The following is a 7797-nucleotide window of genomic DNA, read 5'->3' as shown; positions in this document are numbered from 1 at the left end:
AAATAAAAACAATAAAGAAATCTGTAAAACTACATTCGAAGAGTAGTTATAAAGATTCCCTGTCCAAATGGAAGAAGTACAAAGCAGTTTTATATGGACATTTATCCTGAATTTGTATCTAATTTTCCCAGTATTTTTGTTTACACTATGAATGATGGAATACACAGTATGCTTGTTAAATTTGAAGATGACATGAAATGGAGAGAGGATGCAGATATTCTTAAAGACAGGATTGGAACTGAAAATGTTCTTGATAAATTGGAAAATTCTGAGAACAGCTGGATGAATTTCAATATCTGCACAAACAAGCAGCTTCCCAGTAGCCTGCAGCAGCTGGCTCGGTAGAAACTTATTTAGAAAATATCTAGGGAATATGGTGAATGACATGGTCAGAACAAATCAACACTGCCAGTATGGTGAGCAAGACAAATGCCATTTTGGGATATACAGAACAGTGTTTCACATATAGTAAAATATGTGAAATACTCCTGTCCGTGCTCCCAACACAGAAGTGGCTTCAGCCAAATTTTATGCCTTGTTTCAGGCACTGATCTTCAGGAAACATTTAAGACAACTGGAGGATTCCAGAAGAGAGTGAGTTGAAACTATAAACGAGAAGAAAATGTATGTGGGTGTAAGAATTTAATTTAGCCTGAAGAATAGATTAAAAGAGGGAAATACAGCAGAAAACATGCTTGTAGCATGGCTAGAAAAATTTTAGGAGTTCAAATATTAGAAAAAAAAAATCTCCGGTGTTACAGACTATGTCTTGCTTTTCCCAGTTTTCCCAGTTTCCAAATGAGCAGCCTGAGGTGGCCAAGAGCAGACTCTAACTGCTCTTGCTACCCAGGAAAACCAACTGAGAAACTGAAAGACAGTCAGAAGGTCAAATCCTGACCTATTATCTTAGACATTACGATAACCCACAGAATCTCCATGATATTAAATGGTATTTGAAGCATGTATTTTAATGGGTTGCAGTCAGAGCCTTCATATACATACCAAGGAGCAATAAATTTAACTGGGGTTGACTCACTGGAAGAAGGACCACTGAAGAGAAGTAGGAGAAAGTGTGCAGATATGGGTAGGTTTTATATAGCACAGTACATTTTATAAACTCTTATCTAATATGGCAGAACTATACTATTCTTTCATCAATAATATGATACAAAGGGGAGGGGGAAACAAACCATTTAGTTTTCCCTCCTTGACACTCCACTTTTACCTGTCTCCTTTTAAAATGTTACTTTTAATTCCAGAACTGTTTAATTGTTCTATGATTGACTTGTGCTGGAGAGATGGAAATGACAATGATAATAACGCTGTGATTTTTTTTCACAGAAACATGCATATTGCGGCATCTTGAATAGAGGATAAGCCGCAGTCACTGCTACTGAGAAAGATCTGCCTAGCTGATCATATTTGCTCCTCTTTTCTGTCTTTAAACTGACACAAAACCCTCTTGTGGAGATTACTGTTACTTATTCTAAAAGAATGAGATGGCCCTGAAGGAAAGTCTAGAGTTGGGTTGGGGTAAGTTCATACTCAGATGCTGTCCTTTCATTTTCTCTCTGGGTGGACCATGGTAGTCTGAAAACTTCTACACAAAAGTAGCCTTTAATTCAGGCCTCATTTAAGCTGAAGATTTAAGGTCTAAGTGGATAGGAGGTGAGATAAAGTACAAGGTAAGGCATGAAGCAAAAGAAAGCAAATTGATTAAAACAGTTTCCTTAATCAGTTCAAGAGCGGGAATTCTCTATTTTGTCTCCTTAGTGACTGTCAATGATCAGATAAGAATGATGAACACCTCAGGGCCTGTGTTTCCTGCTGGGGCATACATCTGCATCCTGTCACTATCATTTCTGATGGTAAGTCGGAGGCCATTAAAAAACTGAAAATTTTCAAAGGCACTGGGCAACATGCTGGGCAGCACAGGCTCTTCCTCTTCCAAGACTATCTCCAGTGTAAGTAAGAGTAGTCTGTTTCTACAAACACATCCCACCATGTCTCTATAGTCTATAATAAAAAAAAAAAAAACTGCTCTGAGGAGGAACTAGGTCTTTGAACATGCCTGCGTAGAACAAATACAAGCACAAGAGGTCAGGAAACTAAATGCTTAACAAAAAGTAGGGAGATAGAAAAAACATTTTGGGAGACCTTGACAGGCTGGAGGAATGGGCCAACAGAAATGTCTTGAAGGTCAAAAAGGAGGACTGTAACATCTACAGCTGGGGTGGTCTAACCCCACATATGCTAGGGATGAACTGAGCAGGTAACAGCTTTGCAGAACAGTACTCAAGAGATCCTTCTGGGCAAATTTCACAACAAACAGCAGTGTGCCTTGCAATGGAGACAGCTAATCACATACTAGGCTACACAAGCAAGTTCACGGCCAGCAGACAAAGGAAAGCTCTTATTCCCCCTGCTTTGCACTAGCTGGGCCATGCCTGAAACATGATGTCCAGTTTTAGGCCCTGTAGAGCAAGCAAGATGATGACGATCTAGAGGGTCCAGCAAAGAAACAGTGAGACTGCTGAGAGGCTGAAGCACAGGCCACTCTGGGAGGAACTTTTTTGTACAGCCCAGAGATTAGATCACTAATGAGAGGCATGAAATAAACTGCAGTCTCCCACTGCAATGAGTGGTAAAGTCTCTCTCTCAGAAGTGCATGGTGAAAGGGCAAGGGGCCATAGCCACATATTGCAACATGGGAAAAATAGGTTGGACGTAAGGAAAAAGTCTTCTCAGCAAGAATAGTTCAGCACTGAAGTCACATGCCCAAAAAGGTTGTGAAATTTCCATGCTTGGAAGTACTGGCAACTTTGCTGGATATGGTCCTGAGCATCCGATCAAAATTTCTTAGCCCAGCATGGAATAGGGCTGGACTGGGTAAGCTCCCTTCCAACTTAATTTTTTCTATTGTCCCAGGAAAGTCTTTGAGCTTGCAAATGAAACACTGTAAAGTCAGGAAATACTTCATGTGCTTCCCCAACTCTTCTGTCTTGTACATTCAAGCTGCGCACTGCAGGTGGCAGAGAAGCAACAGGAAAGATGAGGAAGCACTGTTATCGTAGTCACTGTGCCTGAAGAATGTGAGGCAAGGTCTGTAGGAAGAGGTAATCTCTTTTATTAGACTGACTGATATAGTTAGAAGAACTTGGATGGGATTTCAGGCACACAAATTCTTCTTCATTCTGAAAATAGAACCAGCCCACTTCAGTGCTAAACGCAGGTTGAAAATTGTAACTCCGAATTTAGCTAGCTATATTTATCATTTAGATCATCTGAGAAAAAACCCCACATAATTGGCACTTGTGGAGTGAAAGATTTGTTAATTATATTTTCATCTCTCCTCTTGATATACCTCCTGAAGGAGGCAGAGGGATATTTTTGCCTACAGAACATGAGGGTGGAAGAGAGTTTTGAAGTGTGACAAAGCAGCTCAGTACAGCTGAGCATGGCTTCCCAAGAGTCAGGGAAACTTGGAATGCACATAGCAAAACACACACATACACACACACATGCCAGGCTCAGCGTCAGGTTTTGACCACTGAGCAGGAGTAGCCCTGAAACATGTGTCATGTCAATCCTTACTCACTAGCATGGACCCTGCAGGCTATGCTTGGCTTTTCCTGCTGCATGGAAATTTCATGCATCGCCCCCAGGCTGGCACAAAGGCCTTGCCTGTTGCATGCCTTGCAGCTTCCCCTTCATATGCCAAATATCCCATCTGGCCCTTCAGCCACACCTGCCTGACAGGAGCCAGTGCCTCAGTGCTGAGGTGCTCACGTCATTCTCCCATTGCCACCAGGGCCTGGCAGAGACTCAGGGCCACACGCACCACAGGCTGTGTCCATCACCACAGACACCAGCTGGATGCCCCAGTGTCCCCACGGCCCCGACCTGACTCTGGAGCAAGACCCTGGGCCTGAGCCTCACCTTCCCTCAGTCATGCTTAAGCCTGGGACTTGATTTGGGACTGGTCTTGTGAGGCACTAGCCTGCCACCCCACTACCCACTTCCAGGGACCCCAAATTTACCACAAGTACCTTTTGCTCCTGTACAAGCGTTAACCTCAAGTCATGAACCATTCCCTCTGCAGCCCATTCCTGGGTCGCAGCAGTGGCCCACCCCTCATGGCCCCAGCAGCATCGTCATGGAGGATGGGTGCTGAGACGTGCAATGTAATCAGCCAGACTTTTGGGATAGCCTCTTCACCTTCCCGGTTATTTGTGCTCACTACTACTGCTTCTTTCACCAGTACAATTTCCCTTCCAAGGCTTGCACCAACCTTCCTGTCAACATAGCAGTGTATGTTGGCCACCTCTATGCAGGTTGAAGCTTCATGTTATCCTAAAGAGATTGTGTGACTCCGGTACTATAAACACCAAGATTCGAAGGACCAAGACCTTACATCTAGTCCTCTGATAATGCTTGGGTTTTTCCTCCACACTGGCTAACCTCCAAATGCATAGTGCTGAGGAGATTTCTTTCACTGACAGAGCACCAAGACTCTTCTATCAAAACTATTTTAACATTTAAGGAGAGAAGGTTTCTTTGTTTTGCTGACAGCAGTCAGTGACTGAAGATTTTTAGCCTTGGACTGAGCTGAGGCGTTGGGTAGATGCAGCATGGTGTAGAGCAAAAAGTCTAATCCAGGAAAACTGAATTCCCATATCCTCACACAGTCACACCAGTATCTAGTGAGAGAACAAGAAGCAGAATTAAGTCTAGTCAAGGGCCTCTCCAGGAAAATTTCAGGTGACACGAGCTCACTGTTTACAAGAAGGATCTGTCACATGGAAAACATGCTATATGCAAGTCTATACACTTAAAACCAAAGAGGGGACAAAACCACATAGTAAATGGACTGTGGAAGAGGTGAAAGAAAACAACTGATAGAAAGTCTTAAGAGCAGATATCTAGCAAAGCCACAGAGCCTCCATTGAGTGTCAGACCAGACTTCTGAACCTGTATCAAGCTGTTGAATCCAAATGTAGACAAGCTAATGACATAGTGAGAGTGCATGAGAAATTTGTCTGATTCCTGACAAACTAGGTGACTTTACCACACACTGAACACAGCACTGGTCATCATATTTGCCTGACTGAAAAGGCTGTCCTTTAACTGGCCTACATCCTGCAAATTGGCACATGGCAGCTCAAGCTATTCCTTCCAAAGGATCTCTGGCTTATGATCAGGCGTCATAAAGCAGTTGGACCAGTTACAGTTCAGAATAAACATGAAACCTACTATCTGCACCCAGCAGTGATCATTTCCAGGCAGCATTTCTGTGTACGGTGACCACAAATGTAGCTAAATCAATACAGCTTTGTTAATAGTGAAACACGTAGGTACCAAACTGCAAAGCTTCTCTTACCCCTGAGCTATTGTTCCTGCTTCTCAAACTATGTTTGTGTAAGGGGAAAAGAAGGGGCAGCATTCCTTCCATTACAGTTGGTGCTACAGTGGGACTTTTGTTTGCAATGAATAACAGAAAAGGTTGCCAAAAAATCAGATCTATTGCTACAAGTTTTATGCATATTATCTTTCCCCTCAAATGCCCTGAAATGCAAATGCCTTACAGTTGTTATGCATTTTGTCATGGTAACAGTCATGAGTTCCATTTACTTTAGTTTCATGGTGTTATTACATAAAAAGGCACAATCAAGCAGAGGGCAGGGGGTGCATTTGAAGGGTTGGATGTATTTGCTCTGTAAGCCTTGGTGAGGAGCCTGAACCAGACTAACACAGCTGAAGTGACCTTGCACTCAGATCTATGGAGCAATTCAGAGGCTGCATAGGCCCATTGCACTAAGCAGAGGCAGACAGTGGTTATGAAAGAGGCAGAATGAAGGTAGACTCTTGCTCAGCTATCCCCAGCACAGAAGCAGGCTGGATGCTGTACTGAGTCAGATGTGTAATCTGCATGGCGTAGTGGGCCCGCACAGGTACTTGTGCCAAATGCAAGCTCCAAACTGGTGAGAGGGGGCAATCAGCATTTGCATTATTAGAGCAGGTAAACCATCACTAATTACACTGCTACCTTTGGAGTCTAAATGGGCATTGTACTTCAGGAACTGACAATGATTTAGGCATTTGCACCTGTCCCAACCTCACTTTTAAGACTGGTCTTTATGAAATGATTCAGCAGGACTTTTCTGTGAAAACCATCCATGAACACAGCCAGAATCCAGATCAAATTTTTTCACACGTACCAGGACAGATCTGAAGGCTCTAGACTGCAGAGGGGAAACAGCACGAAGATGAGTGAAGAAGGTTCACCGTAGAACTGGGATAATTCAAACCTGTTTGTCGTGCTGGGCAGGTTTTATACAAATGAAAAAATGGACCCTTTAAATACAGCTCATCCATCAGAAAGTGTTTACAGGATCTGAGAACAGCACTGCAGTCCAGCTATTCAATAGTCACAGCATCCAGTCTCATCACTACCACAGGGAAGGCTCGTGAGAACACCAGCAGGCTCCAGGATTAGATTTAAGAGTTTCTAAAATTAGATCCTTGAACAAAACCAGGATTCCTTAACAAGTCAACATCTAAGATAGTTTTTAAATGTAGCTCTTTGTCTCCATCCCAGTTTCCTAATCACACTTTTGTTCCAGAAACATAAGCTGTATATCATCCAAAGCAGTTGCTGCACTCAGTCTTGAAACACAGACTTGTCTGTTAGAAAGCACTGACCCCACTGCAGACACAGGTAAAGTATCTCTACACAAAGCATCTTAAACAGAAAAAAACAAGATGCACGGATTTGTTCTGAGATACTGCTGGCAAGTTGCACTGTTTAGTTTGTGTATTAGGATGCCAAAAATAAAAGTTTACTGGCATTCATACAGTATGCAGGGCTTCAATAGTTCTTATTATTTTACCATAATTCTAAAGTCAAAGTTTAAACTATAAAGCAGAGCCTGATATCTTAGGTGGTTTTTCGGCAATGTCAGACCAGACTTCCCACTCCCTGACACATTCATTCTCCTCCCATAAACCTTTTGAATATATTGGCTGATTTAATCCAAACTTCAGATAACAGTTTCAAAAATAACAAAGTTCCACGTTTGATAAAAGAGGTGGCTCTTTAGGGAGAGGACTGGGGTCCACCCCAGAACTTTTCATTCTGTTGACCAGTTTCTATAGAATATGTGAGTCTGTTTCTCACAGCCAAAGCATGGCAGGAGATGGATTGTAACAGCAGAGAATTTCAAAATCACACATAAAGATAGCAGAAAACCGAACTGAATTTTTTTAAATCTAAGTACAATAATACAAACCAACAGGAATCTGGGCTTCATCACCCCTGTGATCAGAGGAATACCTGTTTGGGAACACAGTGCATGTTCAGGCACTTTGGGCAGGATTTCACATGAGCTCTGCTCCTGTGGATTCCACTAGTTAATAGTGTTGGGAGCAGAGATGATGACCATGGTCTCCTGTCTCAAAGTCTTTTCTGCACAGAGGTAGAGTTGGTTTGGTTGTGTCTACTCCTTGGTGTTTTGGTGACTGGCAGAGATTACCTTAGCAGTGGTACTTATCTCTTACTTGTCAAACAGAGAGGACACAGACCACCCTCCAATCCTATTAGTGCAGTGTCAGTGGGTGAAAAGTCTGTTTCTGCGTGTTCTCATCCTATTGCTACCGCAAGTGTTGAGATTATGTTATTTCCAACAATCATCATAGCTACTTGGAGTCTATATAACCTGGAGAAGAAATATCTAGGCAGTTTATTATCATGTTAAATTTAGCTACCCTCAGAGCAAAAAAAGTGGGTTTTTTTTCCAA

Source organism: Manacus candei, unplaced genomic scaffold (assembly GCF_025592945.1).
Source record: "Manacus candei isolate 608988 ecotype Guabito, Panama unplaced genomic scaffold, ASM2559294v1 h1tg000081l, whole genome shotgun sequence".
In the NCBI taxonomy this organism is placed as follows: Eukaryota; Metazoa; Chordata; class Aves; order Passeriformes; family Pipridae; genus Manacus; species Manacus candei.
This window is presented reverse-complemented; position numbering follows the sequence as displayed.